Genomic DNA, 27,223 nt, shown 5'->3' with positions numbered 1-27,223 from the left:
TATAGCTGAGGGGGAAGATTAAAAAACAGCATTTTAGCTTGCACATGATTGGATGATAAAATCAGCAGAGCTTCCCCTCATTTCTAGATCTACCCCTCACTGGGTACTACCCTGTAGGATCACACCACAGGTGTTGTTTTTGGGACCTGATGTCAGAAGCTCTGTTAGCTCTGGTCACTGTCAACAGGAGCTACTGCATTGGTGCTTGTAACAGTGTAAACAAAAACTGTTACATTGTAGTTAGTTAATTACGTATTATTTCTCTAACAATATCAGACATTATAGTCAAACAAGGTAGAACTATATGGGAAAAAGCAAATCTTCACACATTGATACTAAGATCGCACAAGTCCTGGTTTATTGACAATGACAATCACTATGCCATGGTCACAGTGACTGTCAACATCAACAAACCAGGATTTGTGTGACGTCATCGGTGTGCAAAGATTTGCTTTTCCTGTTCATGTGTATAGATAATCTTCATGTGTTGGGGCACAGAAAGCTTTATATATCACTTGCACCCAGCACTGAAATCTTATCGGGATTTAGTTTGAAAGCAGAGAAGATTATCTATACACGCTTTTGTTAAGGTAGAACTATAACCATAGATAGACATCTTTCTCAATGAGAATTGGTGTTCCCAACAAGTAAAAAAAAATGAATTTGCCCATCCTTTTTTGACCCTACCTTTTAAATTGTCATGCTCCCTTGTTTGTCACATTTTATAGAAATTTGCAATGCATATAACTTTCATATAAAGGTCCAACCAATTACCATACCGAAGTCTGAGAATACAATACAAAACATTTTTATTTTTGAAAAAAAGTCAGTTATCTTAAATTGTTTTATTATAATGTTTCCATACTTTCCTATTATGGTGCCCATACATGACCTGACTATTGGACAGGAAAGGTTCTTTTAGAAGTGTATTTATGGGCTGCCCAAGATCAAGCCAACAGACATGTCCTTGAATATGGCTACAGTGATGATTGTACAAGAGCTGCACCTGTACATGAATGCAGCTGTTGTACACTCATGTATATTATCCTAAGGATTGTACTGGTGTCTGATGTGAACATCTTTCATATCTCTCTGATTTGGTTATCTCTGTGTACAGCCACATCTATTGCAAATAAGGCCATTCAAAGCCAAGAATAGCAATTTTCTTGCATGCAAACACTAAAAAAAGTAAAATTCATTGAAAAAAATGTTACAAATTGGTACAAAAGCAATAAGCTGCATGGAAAAGAAGCAATGCAATAGGTAATTTGTTGCCTGTATGTTTATTAAAAGGCTGAAGATTGTTCTAACAAAACACTAAACATAAGTATAACAAGCAAGTGTAGAGAGAATTAATACATTTAGTTCCAGGGAACATGTTTCAGGGCTTTCATTAGAGAATAGCATGTACTCACCAGAACATTACGCATATCATCTTAAACCTCATGTGGAGCTCCATGATTCTGTCTTCCAATATTTCTTTGTGGTTTTGGCTACATAATCTGGCCTGCATAATGGAATCTAAGCCCACTACACCAAGGTAAATTTCAATTTACAAAACACATTCATGTGATACATCTGGGATTCTGTATGTCTAGTACCATTTTATTAAATAAGTCTTTGGTATTAGGATTGTGTCTATAAACAATAGAGAAATAAATTATTGGGGAAGTAAAGGTGCAGGTTAAAGCAGCTTGCCTTGTACTATTTCATTAGACATTCTTGCTACAAATTGTTATAGACATTTGTAGGGGCTATGTGCTTGATTTTGAAGACTAGTTTGTTAGCCTGCTGAACAAAATAAACCTGTATAATTATGATGGTGGTGGTGGTGGAGAAGAGGGAATGTTTAGACTCCATTTGTAGTTAAAAAATAAAGTAATTGTTCATAAAAATGGGTTTGTTTATAATAGAGAGTGGATATTGCTATCTTTGTATAAATGCTGCTCCCACAGATTGTTGAAGACATATTTTTTCACTGGGGCTGGGAAAGCATCAGAAAAAACAAAAAACAACAGTGGGAATATATTTACAGATCCCTTGTAAAAGTATTCATCCCCTTGGCATTTTTCATGTTTTGTCGCCTCACAGCCTGAAATTAACATGGATTGTTTGAGGATTTGCATCATTTAATTTATAGAACATGTCCACAACTTTGAAGATTTTTTTTATTATTGTGAATCCAACAACAAATAGGATAAAATAACAGAAAAAGTCAATGTGCATAACTGTTCACCTCCCTAAAGTCAATACTTTGTAGAGCCACCTTTTGCAGCTATCACAGCTCCAAGTCGCTTTGGATAAATCTCTATGACCTTGCCACATCTTACCACTGGGATTTTTGCCCATTCCTCCTTGCAAAACTGCTCCAGCTCCTTCAAGTTGGATGGTTTGTGCTTGTGAACAGCAATCTTTAAGTCTGACCACAGATTTTCTATTGGATTGAGGTCTGGGCTTTGACTAGGCCATTTCAACACATTTGACAAGTGTAACAAAGTGTAGCGCTACAAAAGATGAAATATGAGTGATGAATACAAAAATATGAGGAAATAAATATGCTCTGGTGTCTAAATTAAAATTAAAAGTCCATCAAATGTGATAATAGTTTACAGTCCATACATAAATGGGGCCATCATGGTCACCATATGTGAAAAAATGAGAATTGTGAAGATACCATCACCAAAGTAGAGGCCTGCCAGAAAGTTCACACCCAAAATAACATGAGCTTAAAATTGGTCAAACTGGCTTCTTATTGTCCACCAATCATATACAGGAAGTCTTGATAGCCAGCAAAAAGAAGAGGTCTGGAAAACCTTCACCGAGGTGTCCTATATGTGAGCATGTGAAGATCCCATAACCAAAGTGACTGGAGGCTTACCGGAGGGTTTGAACCCAGGAAGGCATACGCCGTATGGGTCAAACCGGCTTGTATTGCCCACCGGCAATAGAGGGAAGACATTGGCAACCGGGAGGAAATGGAGTCCCAGGGAGCTTCATGAAAGTGTCTTCTCCACACGGATAGTTAAGCATCCAAGAACATGGCCCATATAGAGTAAAAAGGGGCCACATAGTGTAATTCCATAAACACAATAATTTTTAATAAAAGAAATACACTTACATTTAAGTAGATTAAAAAGCGCTTGTACATAAAATAAAGGTGGCAGTGGAGTAAGCGCAAATTTATCACTGTGTTTTTGCATTTCAACACATTTACATGTTTCCCCTTAAACCACTCAAGTGTTGCTTTAGCAGTGTGTTTGGGGTCATTGTCCTTCTGGAAGGTGAACCTCCATCCTATCCTCAAATCAAGCACAAAGTGGTACAGGTTTTGCTCAAGAATATCCCTGTATTTAGCACCATCCGTCTTTCCCTCAACTCTGACCTGTTTCCCAGTCCCGACTGCTGAAAAACATCCAACAGCATGATGCTGCCACCACCATGTTTCACTGTGGGGATGGTGTTCTTTGGGTGATGTGATGTGTTGGGTTTGCGCCAGACAGAGCATTTTCTTTGATGGCCAAAAAGTTCAATCTTAGTCTCATCATGCCTTTTCACAAACTCAAAACATGCCATTTTGTTTTTTGCTGAAAGTAATGGCTTTCTTCTGTGCCATAAAGCCCAACTCTACGGAGCGTACAGCTTATTGTCGTCCTATATACAGATACTCCAGTCTCTGCTGTGGAACTCTGCAGCTCCTCCGGGGTTACCTTAGGTCTCTGTGCTGCCTCTCTGATTAATGCCCTCCTTGCCCAGTCCATGAGTTTTGGTGTGAGGCTTTCTCTTGGCAGGTTTGCTGTCGTGCCATGTTCTTTCCATTTTGTTATGATAGATTTGATGGTGCTCCTAGGGATCATCAACGATTTGGATATTTTTTTATAACCTAACCCTGACTTGTACTTCTCAACAACATTGCCCCTTACTTGTTTGGGGAGTTCCTTGGTCTTCATGGCAGCGTTTGGTTAGCGGTGCCTCTTGCTTAGGTGTTGCAGCCTCTGGGGCCTTTCAAAAAGGTGTGTATATGTAATGACAGATCACGTGACACTTAGATTGCACGCAGGTGGACATCATTTCACTAATTTTGTGACTTCTGAAGGTAATTGGTTGCACCAGAGCTTTTTATGGGCTTCATAACAAAGGGGGTGAATACGCACATGCCAATTATCAGATTTTTATTTCTGAAAAATTGTTGTATATATTTTTCTAATTTTACTTCACCAACTTAGACTATTGGGTTCTGATCCATCACATATAATTCAGATTTAAAAAACATTGAACTAAAGGCTGTAATGTAACAAAATAGGTAAAAAGCCAAGGGGGGGGGGTGAATACGTTTGCAAGGCACTGTATGAAAGTGAATGTGACATGCACATAAATATTCACTGTAAAGCTGGCCATAGATTAATGGAATTTCAAGACATCTGTGACCATTCCCGTTTCAGAGAACTTGATCTAATGATTGATTTTTCTCGAACCGGCTTGTTGGAAAATTTTCCTTTAACCTGCGCTGCAGGCAATTGCCTGCATTCTGACAGGGGAGGAGTCCCCACTGTCAGAATACAATAACAAAGGGAAAAAACTGATTCATGTATGGCCACATTTAATGAATCTTCCTGGAGTGTTTTACATTACAGGTAATTATGAACTGCTTATGAATGTTTGATGGATGTCAATTTCATTGCTTTATAAGTATGCCACATGCGTTCAGCACTTAAGAGGAAAATGAAAAAAAAAGAAGCAGTGACTCTGACATTCACCAAACACTCACTGCAGGTGAATCTCATGGATGCTTATGTTTTTTTAACTGACAGTGATTGATTCACCACCAATGAATGTTCTTTGGAACCATTTTTCCTGAGTTGCATCACCAGGGTTGACTTAAAGTGGTTCTAAAGCCTCAAGGTTTTTTACCTTGATGCATTCTATGCATTATGGTAAAAAACTTTCTGTGCTGCAGGAGCCCCCCAGACCCTTACCCCTTTATTTACCTGAACCCAATCCTATCCAGCATCATGCAGACTGGGCAGATTGATAGCAATGGCAACCATTGGCTCTCACTGCTGTCAATCAAATGTTGTGATGAGGGAGTGGGAGGCAGGGTTGAGTCAGCCAGTCTATGTCAATAGGGCACTCGCCAAAGAGAAGCGGCCTGGAGCGCTAATAGGGGACCCCCCAAAAACCATTTCACAGAGCAGGCAAGACATGTTTGTTAATTTAATTGAAAAAAAAACAGGGGTTTAATGTTGCTTTAATAGTAACACCAATGAAACAGATTCTTAAAGGGTTTTCTCAGTTAAAATATTTAGCATGGTCCCCATGTTTTACTGAATGGGTACTAGATCTAGCAATTCAACTTAACAAAGTGATTAGTGGATGTGGCTGCTGTATTTCAGTGTACACATGCAGAAGCTATGCTCTCCTCTGTCAAAAAAGTCAGTAACTTAAACAGTCCATGACTGTGCATGGAATCTGTTTTGAAGGGTAACTCCACTGTTGTCAAAAGGTCATCCATAATGCTGCTATCTCCAGCCTCCCCTGTCACAATGAGACGTTGTGACCATGTGGAGGGAAAGGTTAATGGCTACTAACACAAGCTACAGCTGTATCCACTAGAAGGCTATGGACACACCATTAGAGGTGAAAATAGTTGTGACTGGAGGCAGCCTCAACCTGAGGAGCAGAGCTCAGCCCATAAGTTGGAGGATGGGATAAAGGCAGTGCATGCTAGGGAGCGAAATCCAGGGGGAAACAGACTGAGGAAGAGAAAGACTGTGTGGAATTACAAGTCCTAGTCCAACTGAACCCTAGAAGGGCAAGAGGACTGGAAAAGCTGTTGTACGGAGTCTGAGAGACTGAGAGACTGCAGGGTTTCTGAACTGCTGCACCTGCCCAGAGAATGCTCCTGCCATAGGGACTGCTGTTGATGAGAGGCTGTTTCCCTGCTACTGTAAAACCCTGCTGGTGTTATAGTGTGCAGATCTATATTGTGGTGGGACAAGTTTCAGTGTTCTGAGAGACAGAGCATCTGCTGCTTCATTTGGGGTCACTATTGCTGCATTTCAAGACTGCTGCTATCACTCTCAGAGACTGCTTCGAGTCAGCCTGCCCCTTGTATCTGGTGACCAAGTTCCACATGCCACAGGAGGAGGGGGTCCTTATGCCAGACTACAGAGTGGCGATTTTTGTCACATTCCTGCTTAGAGTAACAGCACTACCTCTTTTTGTGACCCTCAGGGATTTTTTATTTGGAGAGTTTCTCCTCTCTTGTTGTGATAACAAAAATCTGATTCGAGAACTTCAACCAAGACCTTGGCCCATACCAATCGACTTCTGTGAAACCTCTCTATTAGATTTCCCCTGCTTGATAAGAGCTGCAGGGTATAGTCTGCAACATTGATCTGTTTATTCTGACAGTGGGGAAGTCTCCCGCTGTCAGAATACAAAGTCAAAGCAGGAAGGTACCCCTATCCACCACTGTGTGGATGGGGGAATTAGGTCAGTTTTTTTTCATTCAACCCCCTGGTTGGACGAAAAACATGGACTCATCTATTTTACCAGTTTGTGAAGATGGGACAAACTCCTTGCTGACTCTCAAATACAGAAGTCCTGGGGAAAAGTGTGCCTGTACTCAGCCACCAATTAAGTTCATATCTGTCTTGGATGTTACACTGCATATATTATGAAACTAAACATCTACTGCCCCACCACAGAGCCTGTGAGGTGGTCTGTTTATGGTGTGGCTGCAGTGAATTAAACAGAACATAGATTTTGGCAATTTGAGTGAATTTTTTGAATTTAGAACAGCTGCAATGTGCTGGAATCCCTTCGGGAGCTCACTGGTGGCATTTATTTGCTCTTTTAACTTATAATGGGCAAGCTTGAAAATAGCATAAACCAATACCCTAACACAACAAGACCTTAACCTATGGCACAGTAACTCTTCTCCATAATAGCTCACCCTTAAATGTATTCTAGTAGCTATGCAGAAGTCCTGAACAAAATGTAATATTTCCTGTCTCTTCCAAAGAAATACATTCTTCTTACATGACTTTCATGTTTTATAAAAGAGCTACAATATTTGCTGCCTTTGTTTTCAGTTTACAAAGGAAATAACACATTGTCATGTTTGGCTGACATCTATCTGCCGTCCATATCAGGATTTAGTTCTAGGATATGCCCTGATTGGTGATATCTATGATTCTCTGTACAAAAGGTTGTCCTTTCAACTATGGTCCCCTATCTAAGGACCAGTAGATAAGGCTATTTGTTTAAAAGGTTGTTTCCTTTCTCATGTGCCTTTTTCAGATGTGTTCAGTATATTATCTGTTGGAGAAAAATACAAGTGATTAAAATTTAAAAAATAAATAAATAAATATATATATATATATATATATATATATATATATATATATATATATATATATAAAAACATATTGTACAAAATTCATGTTAGGTACGAGCATTCTAATAATGTGTAGGTGTTACATTTACAAGTAAAAAGTAAATGCTTTCTCTTGCCTGCAGCAGACATAATCATTTTATCAAAGGCATGTAATACATGATTCATTATTTTTTGTTCAACTAGCGGGTTGACCGGCAGATAATGAATAGATTTCTCCATCCACACATTTCAGATGAATGGGGAATCCCCAGCTATTGTAATCTGACAGTGGGGAGGCTTCCCCACCATCAGAATACACTTGTCAACACCACCAGCTATAACTGAAAGCACTGATTGAGCAAACATTTTCCAACAGGCTGGTTTTACAGACGTTGATTGAGAGCTCACCTTCTGTACAATCAGCCTGTCCATAGATGGCTTACAATTTAGCTTTGATTCATATGGCCATCTTTAACCTAGACAAAATGACTTCCTTGGCGCTGAAGGACTCCTGTAGCCTCCCTGACGGTATTCCTGAGTGTGGCTCGGGTTAAATTTCAGCACCATTAGCGGTAACCCCGAGCCACACTCAGGATTGCATTGCAGGTTCCTGGAGCAGTATAAGAACTTAATGAAGATGGGGTTAGTTGGCGCTACCTGGAAAAAACCCCAATGCTAGATGCATCTACAGGATAAACCGTACAAATGGTTTTATGTTAATGCAATTTGGCACGTCAGTGTACCTGTCATCCCCGTCAGTAGGTGGAATAACATACCCCGGTGGCTGATAGGAGTAGGTGGGAGGGGTCCTAAGATCCCTGATCAATAATGAGTGTGTATGAACAGTAAGCGGGGTAACTTATAAATAAATTGCCTAAATTGGCGCAGTGTATTACCAAAAAGGGTCTACTCTATATGTATTGATACACACTATGCCAACTGTATAGGCGGAGCAAGCAATCACCCAGTGTGGTGCTCTTTAGCTTATGTCAACCATACAGGTGTAACTAAATTGCTGCATTAGGGCTAAGGCATACCATATGTCACAGTGAATATATCCAAATAATGTGAGTTTACATCTGCATCAGCCACATCATATGTATGCACAAAGAGCAAGAAAACTCAAAAACGCTCATAATAGAAAAGAGATGACATAGGCCACATAAGCACACCACAGTTCATATAATGAAGCCTAGACCAAGCAGATGCTACAGTATTTCATTCAAAATTAGTATGCAATAGTCCAATATGTATAAGTCTACAACAGGTCAGGAACTCCCGGGGGTGACTTTAGTGCTTTAAACGCTGCCAGGTGACTTTAGTGCTCCCCCTTCAGATTTCCTACTCACCGACTCCTGGTGCCCCTGCAGGGGTATTAGGCATGTAGTATTTCAAATGGAAATCGCTGCTCCCTGTTGTTAGTGGTAGGTCCTGGTTGGTGAAGGTGTTGCAATGCCCTCATGCATCAAAAAATATAAAACAGGGGCTTCCATAGTGTAGTAACTTAAAAAGTCAATTTATTTATAAAAGCATATAAAAAACTGATATAAAAGTATAATTAGAAAAACAAACGTCCCAAACAGAGTTTTAGTGTATATTCCTACCCAGTAGAATACTGAGGCAAGATCACACTAGTTCCCAGCAAAAAGCCAGATTGAAAACCACTAAAAATCACAACCATATAGCTAGATGGGGGATAGCAGCAGCTGTGCGTTACATCTGCGTTCCACCTGCTCTTCCACACGGAAATGACGTCATGTGCGTGGTTCCGTCGTGCGTGCTTCGTCTTTAGATGTCCTCAGCAACGGTACCACGCTACTGCACATTGTACATATATATGAGGAGAGCGGCCGTATATGTCCCACCCCTTTGGGTGTAAGCAGCCAATCATGTCAATTGTTTACATATTCCCTGGGATATCAGGTAATCATATGTTACCTCAGAGGGAATGTCACACGGGGCCCGGGAGTGATATATCTATAAACGAATATGATTACCCGGCTTATAGCAGATTGACAGCCAGGCAGTGGTTCAGTTATCCTGACTGGGCATCAAATGATGTCCAGCAGAATAATATGCCGCCGCGAGCCCGCGGGGGCACTCATCGCGGCAATCTGTGGAGCTGTGTGTCAGTCTGACACACTGTTTCACCGATCTTGGTATAGTGCCTCCGGCGGAGGCTCTTTACCACATGATCAACTGTGTCCAATCACGGCTGATCACGACGTCAATAGGAAGAGTCGTTGATCGGCTTTTCCTCACTCGTGTCTGACAGACGCGAGTAAAGGAGAGCCGATCGGCGGCTCTCCTGACAGGGGGGTCTATGCTGATTGTTTATCAGTGCAGCCCCCCTCGGATGCCCACACTAAACCACCAGGGAAGCCGCCAGGACCACCAGGGAGCTGGGCAACATGTGGATGGCCAGGTATGTACCCCATGGCCATCCACATGTGCCCAATGTACCCAATCTGTGCCAATCAGTGCCCACAAATGGGCACTGACTGGCACCATTTTAAATCAGTGATGCTCAGCAATGCCACCCATCAATATGATCAGTGCCACCAATCAGTGTCAACAGTGCCACCCATCAGTGCCCATCCATGCCCACCAGTGCCCACCAATCAGTGTCCATCAGTGCTCATCCGTGCCACCCATAAGTACCCATCAGTGCCACCCATCAGTGCCCATCAGTGTCGCCTATAAATGCCCATCAGTGCCACCTATCAGTGCCCATCAGTGCCACCTATCAGTGTCCATCAGTGCCACCTCATTGGTGCCACCTCATCGTTGCCCATCAGTTCTGCCTTATCAGTGCCTGTCAGTGCAGCCATATCAGTGCCCGTCATTGAAGAATAAAACGTACTTATTTACAAAAAATTTTAACAGAAACAAAGAAAAACTTGTTTTTTTCAAAATTTTCAGTATTTTTTTATTTGTTGCACAAAAAATAAAAACCACAGAAGTGATCAAATACCACTAAAAGAAAGCTCTATTTGTGGGAACAAAATGATAAAAAATGTATTTGGGTACAGTGTTGTATGATCGCACAATTGTCATTCAAATTGCGACAGCGCTGAAAGCTTAAAATTGGCTTGGGCAGGAAGGTGCCGAAGTGCCTGGTATTAAAGTGGTTAAAAAAAGTAGATTTTTTAAAACATTGCACAGTTGTTGCATACTGAACCATGTCAAGTACAGTGGATATAAAATGTCTACACACCCCTGTTAAAATAAATCATTTCAGAACTTTTCCTTCTTTATTGTGACCTATAAACTGTACAACTCAGTTGAACAACAAAATCTTTTAGGTGGAGGAAAAAAATTAAATAATATGGTTGCAAAAGTGTGCACACCCTTAAACTAATACTTTGTTGAAGCACTTTTTGATTTTATTACAGCACTCAGTCTTTTGGGTTATGAGTCTATCAGCATGGAACATCTTGACTTGGCAATATTTGCCCACTCTTCTTTGCAACAACATTCCAAATCCGTCAGATTGCAAGGGCATCTCCTGTGCACAGCCCTCTTCAGATCACCCCACAGATTTTCAATGGGATTCAGGTCTGGGCTCTAGCTGGGCCATTCCAAAACTTTAATCTTTTTTTAGTGAAGCCATTCCTTTGCTGATTAGGATGTATGCTTTGGGTTGTTGTCATGCTGAAAGATGAAGTTCCTCTTCATGTTCAGTTTTTTAGCAGAAGCCTGAAAGTTTTATGCCAATTTTGACTGTTAGATTTTCTAGCGGATCATGAAGGTGCAGAAGCCTCCATGTGTTTCCAAGTGTTCCCACCACAAGGTTACCACAAATCAGGAAAATCATATTCTCTAATTCAACTGTGTCATGTGACCTTCAGCACTACCAGCTTTTAGACAGGGAAAAACAAATCTGCACAAACCTCTTGTGGCTTCAAATTAGTGGATCATATGACAATGAGTAGGTGGAGATCTTGAAACCAACACATGTAGCCACATCCTTCCAAGAATACAATTATAATACATCCGGGACAAGGAAATCTCACCCAAAAAAAGCAATAGCTTAATAATAACTTTAGCGTGCCTAGCTAAAATGTAACTAAAAGAAGCATGTAGTGTCGAATTCTGTCTGCACATACAAATATATTACATTTTAGAAGTAGCCTAATAAAAATCATTAAACCTTTGCTCCGGTATTACAATTTTATAGCTTTGTTTAACATTTTTGTTTTCCTTCAAATGGGTTTAGAATTTGTTCATTACATTAAAGCAATATATTTGCCACAATGCTAAGATTAAGACTACAGGACTGAAATAGTCTACTAAGGCCTGAATGCAGAGAATTTTAACCTATCATACAATTATTTCTAGGCAGAATTACAAATTTCATAACTATAATAAGATTAACAATAAAAATATAACTTGTGTTGTGAAGAAGAATATTACAGAAAAAAATAGATGATTACAAATCAAACTGTACATGTCTACATTGTAGAAATTGTGGATAGCTGCCAATTCTGCAGTAAAATTAGGTGACTATATGTCTATGCAAAAATAGATGTATTATGTATTATTGGATGTATTATCTTCCCAGGGTGAGATGCCCTTGCATAGGAATGAGCAAATAATACAAAATGTGCTCTGCTTAATTGAGATCCTGAAGGGGATACCACTTTAAACATTGCAAGAAGTTATGGGCTGAATATCCACATCATGATGTCATTGGCTTACTAAAGAAGAAGCATTTATCCCTATTATGTTTTGTCAGTATAATATAAGTTTAAAAACTACAATATCCAAATTGTAAGATAGGCAACACATTAAAGCCCAAGACTGACACAAGTTAAAAATAAAAAAGCAAACAAAATGCAATACAAACCCTTTCTCCGGTTCTGTTCCCCACATATTCACCCACTCACCTAGCATTTAAAACATAAATGATGTCCTTAAAATTATCCTTCTACCTCTTGCCTGCATGGAAATAGTTAATATGTATAGTGCATTCAATGTTCAGGTACATACATGCATACCAACTAGATGTGCATATGTGCGTGGGTTAAAAACTCTTAATTTTTTTTATTTTTCTTGGGGGGGGGTTGACTTTATTTTGATATTTTATAAAACCGTTTTTCACCTAAATGTATCACAAAGTGTCTGAAAAGCACACCATAGCAAAGAGACAATTTTTTTTTTTAATGAAACATCGGGGGTTAATAAACATATTATATGGACTTTTCCGCCCATGATTCTTTTCCGTGATGCTCCCTTGTGGCTGCATGCCAGCTTTGTGTGAATTTTCGGGTGAGTTTTCTTTTCCACACTACTCTGTTTATTCAATGTTAAATAATGTGTTATTAAAACTGAATATCGTGTATTTGATATAATCATATATGATTGCTATACATATATTTTTGTGTTTCATTTACATTTTAGTGTTTATTCCATCTTCATTCTCCTAAAGATGCTGGCAACCGTGAAACATGTTGAGAGCCTGACAGCCCACACCTACACTACTCCTTAAGCGGCTTCTCAGGGAGAGGTGAATCCCCTGGTGGGGATGTAGGAGCTGTCAAGAGGGATCCAACTTTTTCCCATCTATTGTATTCTCCAAAAAACCTTGCTGTCCTGATGGACTGTTTTTTAACTTGTATATGTTTGTAATAAAACGTATTGTTTTTAATACTTTTAAATTTGTCAATGTCCTTTGACGGTACCATGAAAATCCTGCTGCCCCACTTTACTCCAATTTTTCTATATTATTTGGACTGTTAAGCTGGTCATACATATCGATTCCCCTATCCACACATTTGAGGTGGATGTGGGAATCCTCCTCTCTGTGTCATTGTATTCTGGAAACCCCCTCCCTCAAAATACACTGATCAGCGCTGCATACTCTGATTGAAGAAAATGTTTCCAACAAACCTGTTCATGAGAAGTCGATCGCAGCCATTTATCTAATGCAAATTTTCAGGAAAAAATACACTGAAACAAATTTTAGTGCACATAAATAAGTAACAAGTATGTAAAAACTCAAAATTGTTTGTGCCCGTGAAACAACAACAAACTACCGTACCTAAAATTTGATTAGGTGACAATGTAAAATCCTTTACAGGTTTTCATAGTACAGTTATTCAATAATGCTGGCCCTAGAACAATTGCTTTCACTTTAACATTCACAGTGATACCTCATGTAGCAAAATTTCGGGACCCCTGAGGCCTAATGGTGAGCTCCAGAATTAAGGACAGCTGACATCCTTCTGTGTAGAGTGGGTTACAAGACATGGTGGGTGTAATGCAAGATGAAATGGTGGGCACCAGACACTTTTTGAATGCAAAGAGATTTTTTTGTCTCTTGAACAGAACTGGGGGAGAGAGGGTTAGGGCCAGGACACCCTTAAGTAGATGTAATGATAATTGGCAGACTCCGAGACTTCTATAGTTAGACAGCTATACAGGTGAAGGCCTCCAGCCAAACACCACTTCTGTATAGATAGGACCGCTGTCTCCTATGGTAACAATCTTGTAGCAGTTACTAGCAGTAGTTTTATACAACTATTGGCAACACAAACAGTTCTCCGCTTACTCCACAATCACTCACTGTGGATCTTCACTCAACAAACTCCCAGTCTTTCACTAGACTTCGGATCCAATAGCCACTGCATCCCCTGAGCTCCTCCACTTTTAGCACTCTGTATCTTCCTCAAGTGTCACCCCCGCTTCCCTGCTGGGTCCCTGGCTTAGCAATCATAGATATTTATCAAGCATCACCCCTGCTGACCCGCTAGGTCCCTGGCTTGGCACCCACTGAAGCTCCACAAGGCGCCACCTCTGCTGCCCTGTTGGGTCCTTGGCTTTGCACTCATTGAAGTTTTCCCACTTCTTCACTGTCCCTGGTTGGTGAGAAGACTGCTTAGGTACTGGCTTTAGCTTACTCACAGTGGTTTCCAGTAACAAGGTGGATGATCCCTTAGTGGTGACAGCTTGCTCCTCTACCTCCAACCACAGCTGGTTCCCCATCCCTCTGAACTGCTACTCCTGGTTGGACTACAAGCCAGTAGTTCCAACCCTGTGCTGCTTCTCCTTCTCCTGCATAGGCCTCATGCAGCCTAGCAGCCAGGTGTCCCCGGGATAGGCCTCAGGCTTTCGGCCTAGCAGCCTGGGGCAGCATAACACACATCCACCTAGACAGCCATCCTGGTGGCACAGAACCCGACGCCACCCAAATAAATAGGCTCTCCCAGCAGGCCAAGGGACCAAAGAAGATCCCTGCCCATTGGCTGAGACACCCCATCCATTCATGTCTGAGCTTAAAAAGCTCCTGTTTTATCTAATGTCGCTAGCATAGGGCTACCCAGTGACAGAAGAGAAAGGCTGCAACAAGTCCAGATTTGGAGAGGAATCAATTGATCATCTAACAGTTGGCCAGGGCAACTATCATCTGGCAACTAAATTTAATAGCAACCCTGCCTAAACTTCAGGGTGCTACAATCACATGTGGTGCAATCGCTGGATACATACAAGTGTGGGACCTATGCTTGAGTCTGCATGTGTGTGGGGGTGGGGGGGATGCTTTTATTTATTTTTTATTTTTTTATTAATTTTATTAGCCTTTATTTTTTAGTTTTTACATTTTTTTTTTCATTTAACTTTATTGCTATCACAAGAGAGCTAACAAGCTCCCTACGGGATAGCTTTGGGCAGGTGACAGGTACTCTTTATGGAGGCATCAGGGATCTATTAGACTCCAAATGTCTCCCCTGCCCTCCTGTGCAGCTAAGAAATGATTAAATCCAGGTTTATTAGTCACAGAGGAGATATGGGGATGTATGTTCCTCAATCTCCTCTGTAGCTTGCTATCCCAGCCATGGTCCTGGGCTCCCTGAAGGAATGAGGGAGCCTGGGAAGTAAACATTTTCAGGTGTCTGTAGAGTCATGGATGACAAGTGGTTAAAGTTCTGCCCCTTTTCCTGATAAATGTATTAGCACTGGTTATCTAATAAATGTGGATAAAGATTTACATTCCATTCACACATGATGAAATCTTAAAAATTATTGTCATAACGTTGCAAATACTTATTGAGGAACATGGTAAGCGTACGCTTGCTGCTTCTATATGATAACCTCCTTAAAAAGCACTTCCTGCCGGCAGGGCGTACATGGATGTCCTCCGGTTTTAGAGGTTATACCAGGATGATGCCTGCACCTACAGGCATCATGCCGGTATCAATCTCTTCAGCAGGTGATTCCCTATCTGGCATAAGTGATCTGTGTGGTTAATTATCCATTCAATCACTTCTGCAGGTGGCAGAAGGGGGTCATACCCCCCTCCCGCCACCGCCCCCTGTCCCGGGCTCTCCAGTCCTATTGCGGGGGCTGGGACCAATGCAGCCAACGGCGATGGCTGCCCCGTACAGAGATTGAGGAACTGACATTGTTCCCCTCTCTCTGTAACCCCCCGAAACCAGGAGCAATGAGTAGTTCGTCACTTCCACCAGCGGCCAGGTAAGTAGACAATCAGACCAATCTGTATCTGATCAGCTACATGGGAGGCCAGAGGAAAGATTTGAGGTTTAATAGACCCAAAATCTTTCCATAAAGAGGACCTGTCATGGCCCATGCTATCACAAGGGATGTTGTTCATATCTTGTGATAGCAATAAAGATAGTTACAAAAAAAAATGTATAAAAAAATATATTTTTGTATAAAATAAATAAATAAATAAATAATTTAGAAAAAAACGCATATGTAAACGCAGATCGAACCAAACATGTGAGGTATTGTCGCAATTGTCAGAGTGAGAGCAATAATTTTAGCACCAGATGTCCTGTGCAACTCTAAAATGGTAACCTGTAAAAGCGTTTAAAGTGTCACCTATGGAGAATTTTAACAACCGCAGTTTACCGCCATTGCACAGGCAGGTGTAATTTTAAAGTGTGACATGTTATGTATCTATTTACACGGCGTAACATCATCTTTCACAATTATACAAAAAATTGTGCTGACTTATTGTTTTTTTTAATTTTTATTCATGAAAGAATTTAAAAAAATGCTGCGCAAGTACCATGTGACATAAAAAAATTGCAACACCCACCATTTTATTCTATAGTGTCTCTGCTAAAAAATATATATATATAATGTTGGGGGGTTCTAAGTAAATTTTGAGAAAAAAAAAAGTGTAGGAGCAAAGTGTCAGAAGTGGTTAATACTTAAATGTGTTTTTTTGTATAGGAAAAAATAGATCTCTACTTCTTTGGGAAATATAACAAAACATGATTCGAATCCTACCTTTGAATTAACAATGAGAGAAAAATGTTATTCTTATTTTTTTGTATCTTAATACTTATGCCGCGTACACACGATCGGACTTTACGGCATACTTGGTCCGGCGTACCGGATTTCGTCGGACAATTCGATCGTGTGTGGGCTCCAGCGAACTTTGTTTTCTCAAAAGTTTGACGGACTTAGATTTGAAATGCCGCATACACACGAGCGGACTTTTCGACCGGACTCGAGTCCGTCGGACAGATTTGAAACATGTGTCAAATCTAAGTCCGTCAAACTTTTGAGAAAACAAAGTCAGCTGGAGCCCACAAATGATCGAATTGTCCAAAGAAATCCGGTACACCGGACCAAGTATGCTGTAAAGTCCGATCGTGTGTACGCGGCATAACATGTTTCAAATCTGTCCGACGGACTTGAGTCCGGTCGAAAAGTCTGTTCGTCTGTATGCTAGTCCGACGGACAAAAACCGACGCTAGGGCAGCTATTGGCTACTGGCTATGAACTTCCTTGTTTTAGTCCGGTCGTACGTCATCATGTACGAATCCGTCGGACTTTGGTTGATCGTGTGTAGGCAAGTCCGTTCATTCGGAAAGTCCGTCGTAAAGTCAGTTGAAAAATCCACCAGACAAAGTCTGCTCGTGTGTACGCGGCATTAGTTATCAGACTACTGGCAAAAACTCTTTGCATTGTAGTATTTTGCAACAGAAGGTGTTAAGGTGTTAGTAGCCCAGTAGGTACCAACAGAGAGGCTGTCTATGAAGTCATATACTAAATATATATATATATATATACAGTGGTGTGAAAAAGTATATTTGCCCCTTCCTGATTTTTTATTTTTTTGCATATTTCTCACACTTAAATGATTCAGATCATCAAAAAAAATGTAATATTACACAAAGATAACCCGAGTAAATCCAAGATGCAGTTTTTAAATATATTATTTCATTTATTGAGGGAAAAATGTTGTTCAAACCTGCCTGGCTCAATGTGAAAAAGTGTTTTGCCCCCTCCCATGCTGAATCATGAATGAACTGTGATTAACCACAATTTTTTGGAAAGCTGAGTTAAATTTCACTTGCTACACCCAGGCCTGATTACTGCCAGACCTGTTGAATGAAAAAATCACTTAAATAGAAGCTGTCTGACAAAGTGAAGCACGCTAAAAGATCTCAAAAAGCAACATATCATGCTGCGATCTAAAGAAATTCGAGAAACAGATGAGAAACATGTCAGCGAGGCGACCTGCAAACGACTGCCCGGGCGACTTGCAAAACGACTTCTGTATAGAAGTCTATGCAAGTCACCCCAAGTCGCCCCCGAAGTCGTACAGGAACCTTTTTCTAAGTCGGAGCGACTTGCGTCGCTCCCCTTAGAACGGTTCCATAGCACAGAACGGGAGGCGACTTGTCAGGCGACTAGGTCGCCTGACAAGTCGTCCCTGTGTGAATGGGCTCTAAGGACTAAGACTGGGATGCCAATAAAGTTCACGTGCGTGGCTCACAAATGTGAATATGCATAGGCATGTCATCCACAACAACCCTGTAGTCCACAGCTCCATATGAGGGATGTCTGCTCAGTGAAGCTCCAGATGGATGAATAGGGGAGCGGATCAGCCAAGTGTGTGTGCAGCTGCCACCACGCTGCATGCTTGACAGGTCTCACAAGCGGAGCACTTCCCTTGCCGTTGGACAAGCCAGCACCGCCCTTGAAACCACGTGACAGGGAGGGCTGGCCGCTGGTTGAGTGTGTAGATCATTGCTATGACAATGCATTTCAGAGGGTGTGCCCTCCTTTTTTAACTACTTGCCGACCGTATACTGTATAAATACGGTGGCAAGGCGGCTCTCCTGATTACGTGATTTTGCACTTTCGGGTCTGGGATGCATGTGCACCACACCGGTGACCAGATATCGCTACTGCTGTGATTGGACACAGTGGGAGTCAATCAGTGGGTTCAGCAGACTCGATATCTGCTGGGACCAGCTGATAGTTCCCGAGAGAAGCAGAATGGCGGTTTGCCGATGTAAACAAGACAAATCACCGTTCTGTGAGAAGGGAAGGTAGTGATCCTGTGTTTCTGCTAAGCAGGAACATGGATCTCTGCCTTCCCACAGTACAAGCACATCACCCACAGTTAGTAAGCACTCCCTAGGAACACATTTAACCCTGATGTTACCCCTTCCCTGCCAGTGTCCTTAGTACAGTGACAGCGCATATTTTTTAGCACTGATCACTGGCCCCCAAAAAGTGTTAAAAATGTCACTTAGTGTCTGATTTTTCCACCGCAATATCACAGTTAAGCTATAAGTCGCTGGTCGCTGCTATTACTAGTTAAAAAAAAAATAAAATAAAAATTCCATAAAAATACGTAACTTTTGTACAAACCAATCAATATATAATTATTGGGATTATTTTACCAAAAATATGTAGCAGAATATATATTGGCCTAAATTGATTAAGAAATTGGATTTTTTACATTTTTATTATTTTTTATTGGATATGTTTTATAGCAGAAAGTAAAAAATATTGTTTTTTTTTTTTTAAATTGTTGGTCTTTTTTGTTTATAGCACAAAAAATAAAAACTACAGAGGTAAACAAATACCACCAAAAGAAAGCTGTATTTGTGGGAACAAAAAGGACATGCATTTTATTTGGGTACATTGTCACTCAATTGTCAGTTAAAGTAACGCACTGCTGTATCGCAAAAAAGGGCCGGTTATGAAGGGGGGTAAATCTTCCGGAGCGCAAGTAGTTAAGCTGTGGACCACAGGGTTTTTGTGGATGACATGCCTATATATATTCACATTTGTGAGTGCATATATATTTCTTTTATTGATTTTTTTTTATTTTTAATAAAAGGTTTTGTACTTCTCCTTTGTTTATATATATATTTTTTAAGAAGGTAGTCAACAGACCGGTGAACAACAGATACAGTTGGCTGAATTAAATTAATTGAAGGGTGCTGACAACCTGAGGGACTGCATCAAATGCCTTTGATGTAACTTGGTGAAGAAAAGAAAAATGTTTGGCTTTTTTGACCAAGCTTTAAAGCAAATCTGGTGCTTTGCCCTGTATGGGCACAGCACAGGATTACTTTAGGGCTCATGTTGATGTTCTTTGTTTTCATGTGCTTCAGTTACTATTAATAAAAATGCATGTGTTTAAATTTCAAGTGCAGCATTTGACCTGCTTTGCTTGTAGTTCAAATGCACCTCAATAAGGTAGACTGCATCCCAAAACATGCAGCCCAATTCAAAGCTGGTCAAATGCAGCCATTGTATTGTCAATGTCATTTTCTTAAAGGCAATTTTACGTTGTGCTTTCACATCAATTCCCGCCCTCACAGAGGCTTTCAGTCCAAGGTCCCTATTTCACATACAGTACATACACATACTAGTGCCAGTTTAGACAGGAGTAATTAACTTACCAACAGCATTGAAGATTGGAGTGTAGGAGGATTTCCCTATCCACAAGTAATGATTCTCACTGCACTACTGTTTTCTGAGAATAGGACTCCTCCACTGTCAGAATACAATGATCAGCGCAGCGGCCGACTGGCTAAAAAATCCCCAAGATTTTGGTTCGAGAGAAGCCTATCCTTAGAACTTCTTCTCTTTGGCAAGAATGGCCAAAGATTATTCAAAACTCAGCAGGTCCCTACTGAACTGGTTAACTTTTGATCTGTCTATGGCTAGCTTTAAATTGAGGACCTCACTTCTGTAAGACAGAAGTGTTAGCCTCTAAACCACTGTGCTGCACTTTTGCTGGCCTACATTTTATATGTATTCCAAATACATATCAAAAGCAGAAAAACAACGCGGACCGACGTGAATCCTTATTTTACTTTGTATACCACATATATAATAGACCCCTGTGAACCTTGCTAATGGTTTACAAAATAGTCATAGTAGCTTTCTGCTGGATAGCTTAAGTAACCACGAGCCTATTCCTTTTTTGGACATTTCAATAAAGGTTACATAGATTCATCATCTTTTCCATGTTTCCAATGTTCGGGCAGCCAGGTGAAACTTTTCTTCCCCTAAAAAAGTCATAAGCAATGGAAGATAAAAGGTGCCATTAAGAAGCCAAAAAAGGATTTTCTCTTCCTGCTGTAATTTCCATGAAGCAAAATACATTTTTTAACCAGCAAGACTGAGACACTTCCTAATCGGTGCACTAGGAGAGCAAAGTTGGAAGCCTTATGATCTCAAGAGCCAATAGGTTGTTTAACCACTTCAGCCCTGGAAGTTTTTACCCCCTTCCTGACCAGAGCACTTTTTACAATTTGGCACTGCGTTGCTTTAGCTGACAATTGTGCAGTCATGTGACACTGTATCCAAACAAAATTTGCATCCTTTTTTTCCCACAAACAGAGCTTTCTTTTGGTGGTATTTGATCACCTCTGTGGTTTTTATTTTTTTCGCTATAAACAAAAAAAGAGTGACAATTTTGAAAAAAAAAACAATATTTTTTACTTTTTGCTATAATAAATATCCCCAAATTCTTTTTTAAAAAACAAATTTCTTCATCAGTTTAGGCCAATATGTATTCTTGTATTCTACATATTTTTGGTAAAAAAAAAAAATCGCAATAAGCGTATAGTGATTGGTTTGCGCAAAAGTTATAGAATCTACAAACTATGGGAAAGATTTATGGCATTTTTATGGCATTTTTATAATTTTTTACTAGTAATGGCGGTGATCTGCGAATTTTAGCGGTACTGCGAAATTGCAATGAACAAATCGGACACTTTTGACACATTTTTGGGACCACTGACATTTATACAGCGATCAGTGCTATAAATATGCACTGATTACTGTATAAATGTCACTGGCAGGGAAGGGGTTAACACTAGGGGGCAATCAAGGGGTTTAATGTGTGTTCCCTCAGTGTGTTCTAACTGTATGGGGATAGGACTGACTAGGGGAGGAAACATATCATTGTTCCTACTTAGTAGGAACAAACGACATGTCTTCTCTCCCCTGGCAGAACAGGGATTTGAGAGTTTACACACACAAATCCCCGTGCTGGCTCTCGTGCACGAGATTGCGCATGGCCGGTGGCGATTTCGTCCAGCGGCCACGCGCATCGGGTCCCCCACTGTGCAGTGGGCACGCACTCATGCCTCCTGCAGCGCGTGCCTGCCCTCTGGCGGCTCTTAAACGGAATCCCATACCCGTACGGGGTTTCGCGCAGGGGTGCCATTCTGCCCCCCCATAAAAATACGTGAGCCGGTCGGGAACCGGTTAAACTCTCAGAAGTGCTTTAAAGTTGAAAGTGTATGCAGTATTTTAATAAAGATTCAAAAACAAAAAGCCATTATTATAAAATAGTAGATACATTTACCCTGTTGGGTCACATTTTACAAAAAAAGTACAATTTGTTTAGCAACACCATTACAAATCACTTTGTTATTTTTTAATTGCTTTACTGAAGTATGAATTCAGTATGGGCTAGATATAAAAACAGCATCTGCGGGTTAAATCAAATGTGTATCATCCAGACATTACTAAAACAGACAGAACACTTGTTAGCCAAGAAGGTCTGCTACTCCAAGCAAACACTCTTTAGTTCACTTATGTAGCCCTTCAGTGTATCAATGTATACATATACTATATATATATGTTTGTTTTGTTTTTGTATTTTTGTTTTATTTTTTAAAATTCAGATAATTGGATTTCCTAAAACTGTATCTTTACATCGAGTGTCCACATATCAACCAAAAGGCTGTACTGGGACTTGCATGTGATTTGCAAATTGATAAGATATATTAATGGTTTCGTAGGATAGATAAAGCACAGGATGGGAATCACCAGTGTGATTGATACTGTAATAGTCATTTCTAAAGTTTTCTAGTATCTGAAAACCACCTAGCATTTACATTACTTTGGGCTCTGTCACCACAGTAACCAAAGACAGGAATCCTGTCCTTTCCGCTATAAAACCTGTTCTTCAGCTTAATATCAGGAGTACAATAGCTCTAAAATCCCATCTGTGTCATAAAAAGGTAATAAGTAGCCTCTCACCAGACATATGGGTGGGTGGAAGACCATCAAATGCAAGCAGATAAAAGCCTATGTTCCATTTCTATGCAAAATGAAAAGAGTGTTGGTCTGCCAAAGGTTGCAGACTAGAAAGCAATTGCTGCACTTCAGCTGGACTGAGCTTGGAAGACTTGGCTGGCACGACATATTAGTCTGGAAATATCTGAAATGACCTTGCTTGTATCCAGCAGGTGGATCATGCGGAATGGCTTTGGAGAATGCAGTCTCTGGCAGAATTACTGCATTGGATACTTGCACAACTGAAGAATTAAAGTAATACATTATATTTTCAACTTGCAATAGCAAGCTTTTTAAAGGATAACCATACTTGCAGAGAAACAATTTCACTCCTAAAGCGGAGTTCCACTCGTTTGTAAGTTTATTAAAAGTCAGCAGTTACAAAAAGTGTAGCTGCTGACTTTTATTAAACAGACACTCATCTGTCCCACGGGCCAGCGATGCGGCCGCCTGAAGCCTCGCTCCTCTCTCCCTCCTCTCCGTGGTGGCGTCATTGCAAGTGTGGGCACCCAGCTGTGACAGCTGTGACAGCTTGCAGCTTCAAAACAGGGTGCGCACTGTGCATGCGAGAGTCATTCTGCTCTCTACTAGTGGCCAGTCAATCTTCTGGGACCTGTGACATGTCCCAGAGAATTGCAGAGAGGGAGGGGCTAACTAGGGGGAGAGGAGGAGTCACCTAGGCAGGAAGTGGGGCAGAAGGACCTGTCAAAACCAGGTACCCACTCCCCCCTCAAAAAAAAAAATGACATGCCAAATGTGGCATGTAAGGGAGCGAGGAGTGCTTAAAGCGGATGTTCCACAAATGCCATTGAAAATGATACATTTCTTTATCTCAATCTCTGATACTCTGAATACCATAATTCTATTGTTGTTGTCTTTGCCCATCTTTTCTCCATGTGTCAATTCATACAGGATAAACAGATATGATATCTATGACATTCAGTACTTTGTTAGTTGGATAATTGCTACAATTCAGCAGTTTCTAAAGTAAACAGGGAATAACACTTAAAGTGGTGTTCCACTCAAAAGTGGAAATTTCACTTTAAGCACTCCTCGCCCCCTTACATGCCACATTTGACATGTCATTTTTTGGGGGGGAAGTGGGTACCTGGTTTTGACAGGTACTTCCTGTTCCACTTCCTGCTTCCATTGTCCTCCTCTCCCCCTAGGCACCTCTCCCTCTCTGCAATCTTCGGGGACACGTCACAGGTCCCAGAAGATTGCCTGGCCACTAGGAGAGCACAGCGCGACTCGTGCATGCGCAGTGTGTACCCGGTTGTGAAGCCGCAAGCTATCACAGCTGGGTGCCCACACTTGCAATGACGGCGCCGTGGAGAGGAAGGGGGAGAAGAGAGAGGCATCGGGCAGCCGCATCGCTGGACCATGGGACAGGGGAGTCTCTGTTTATTAAGAGTCAGCAGCTACACTTTTTGTAGCTGCTGACTTTTAATAAACTTACAAACGAGTGGAACTCCACTTTGAACTTCATGCTTCCAACAAGTGGAAGCATGAATGGAATTTTAGGAGAGCAATCTTAAGCCTCGCACACACGGTGTGAAAATCAGAAGGGGATTGTCGTTTGACAGGCTGTTGTCTGAAATTCTTACCATTAGTACGCTCCTTTAGACAATTGTTTTCCAATTTTCGGACAACAAATATTGGATGACAGGCTAGTAAATTTTTGGCGACGCGGAAATTGAGGAAATGTCAAAATTCTCATCTTCTTTAATGGGATAACAATGAAGTTGCTTTGCATGTAGTTATACCAAACGTATTTTAAAAGGCATTTGTTTTGTTCGATCTGAAAATCGCAAATCAACGCTCACCAAACTTCTACTAACACGAAATTAGCAGAAGGGGCCCAAAGGGTGGCGCTTAAGAAATTAACTTCCTATTTATACTTTCATAGTAAGTCACTACGTTCGTGTTTGTCAAGCGACAATCTGCGTACTGTTAGTATGCAAGACAAGATCCTGGCACACGCCCTTTTGACAAAAATCAGAAGCTCGGTCGTCCAACAATCGTACCGTGTGTACGAGGCTTAAGGCCTTGTACACACGGTACGAAAATCAGAAGGGAAATGTCTGAAGACGAGCTGTCTGCGGATTTTCGGATCGTTAGTACAGTGCAATCAGTGCAACAGATGATTTGACTTTTACATCAGACAAAAGCTGGATGTGCAAGCTATAAATGTGTGATTTTTCGGATGGTCAGTACAGAAATCCGTCACACAAAAGTCGAAAGTACAAACACACATGCTTAGAATCAAGGAACGACTGGGATAATAATGAAGCTGCTTTGCATGTAGTTATGCCAAATCGTCTGTCAAATTCACTGTACTAACGATCCGAAAATCTGCAGACAGCTCGTCTTTAGACTTTTACAGTCTGTTAAGAGATTGCCATTAGTTAATCTGACTAGAGAGTAAATGTAGCCATGGAAGTGGAGTGAACAAAGTGAGGAGCAATGTATAATGCAGACAGTGCGATAAAAGAGTACATTAGCATAAACATAGGTTGGCTGACAAACAGAATTTTCACAGATGCTACATCTCTTGTGATCAACCTAGCAACTTGGTCGAAACCACTGGATGGAACGATTAAAATGTGTATCAGGTACTAGTAACATATATTCCAGACTTTGCATGCAATTCCTTAGAGAGTAGAGTCCACAGGGCTTTTGTTTTTGTCTGAAATTGATCCAGCTCCACACTGGATGCAGAAGTTGCCTCTGTTTCTGAACCACCCAAAAAATTCTTAAACTGAAGCCAATATGACAATGAGTCTGGTTATTCAGCAGTAGTCAAACCTGATTTGTTTTATCCTTAACCCCTTTATGCCAGCATCACGCATATATGTTTAGCGGCAGGGTGGGTGGTCCCTAATGCCCAGCTGGCACATATTTGTATTACTGTCTTGTTCTAGGGTGAGTTCCATTGGTGCCTCAGGACTCTGCTCATGCTGTCACTGGCAACTCAAAGTCAACTATAGATGACTGGGAGCCTGTAGGTCACTTGCATCTCAGAGAAGGTTTCGGTGATACACTTGCCCCCACAGTGAATGCTGGTATTGCCTCTCCATGAAGAAATTGTCTTCTCTATGCAAGTTCAACCTAAACAATCAAAAATAGTAACTTTCATAGAAGTAGAGCATAGAAAGGCCTTGATGTGACAACTGAGTGGAAAGTGTCTAGAACCTTGTCCACTGTTTGGAAGTGTAAGGACATACACATACACTTGTTCCCAGTCCCTGTCCTGCTCATGCCCTGTTTTTGTCAGCTCCCCTCCATTTGTATATAGTGTATATAAGGTGTAGTTAGGTTTTGGTTTGGTTTTGCTTCATTGTCACGTTTATTCTTAGCTTTTGCTTTGCTTTGTTGGTGTTGGATTGGTGTTGTCTGCATTACTAAACTTTATTTTAATCCTGCTCAGTCTGATTACGGTTTCCTAAGTACAGCTACACTGATCTGTCCATCCCTGCTGCCACTGAATACCTGCACTCGTTATCCCTACAGATAAAGTCTTGACCTAGAATCCCCAGAATACTCGAGACAAAAAACTGGACGCATAAAAGGGAACCAAGTCCATATCACATAGAACAACAACTGTTACCTGACTGCCCAGTGTATGATATGGTTTTGTAAATGGAAGCTGGACTCTAAAAGTGACTACATTAAAATTATCTATGCCCTGGTGTTTTTGCTTCAGGCACATTGCTGCCTCAGTCAGAATCAACAGATGCAGATTCAGGGGAATTATTATTGGAGTGGTATTGAGCTTCAGTAGAAACATCTATTTCAACTGTTTAATACCCATCTAGCCTGATCCTACATCTGACACTGTTTTGGCAGTAATCCTTGAACTGGAGTGGGGTAAGGAACCACAGTTTTAAAGTATTGGGAATACCAGAGTGTTTGTGAAAGGCTTTCCTGCACAATGCCTGGCCTGCATGGAAGACTCTACTTCTGGTTGTGGCCCCCCATTTTGGGAAACTGTCAGTTCTGGTGAAATATGTTGTAATAAAAGGGAGACTGAGAATTAATGTTTATAGAGGTTAAAGGTCACAGAAAGTTGGAGCTTAGGGGAAGCACTCTCTGTTTGTCCTCCGTTTTGACAAAAATTAATATTTGTGTCCTACAACCTTTGTGTAATCACAAAGTTCTCTTTCCTTTCTGCTGGTTAATGTGTTGAATATCTTTATTAGAAAATAAATAATTCGAAGAATACCAGATACCTGTCACAGTTTTCTACATTCTAATAAAATGCTTCTTGTTTACAACTCTTGAGTTGTGTTGCATTTCTCCATGGGTACCACCGATGTGTGCCAACTGGTTATAAGAGTGCAAAATGTAATTGAGGGCACTTCTTTACCTGTGTGAACTCTCTCTCGTTGTTTGCATTTCACTCTGCTAATGATTGAGAATACATGACAGCATATGTTACCATAAGATCAGCTGTCAATGTAGATCTACCCGTTTAGATCCAGTTAGTTGTAACAAGCAGGTGTGTTTCTAACCCTTTAAGTGGTAAAG

This window comes from Aquarana catesbeiana, linkage group LG05, assembly GCF_042186555.1.
Source record: "Aquarana catesbeiana isolate 2022-GZ linkage group LG05, ASM4218655v1, whole genome shotgun sequence".
Lineage (NCBI taxonomy): Eukaryota > Metazoa > Chordata > Amphibia > Anura > Ranidae > Aquarana > Aquarana catesbeiana.
Note: the sequence above shows the minus strand (reverse complement) of the source record.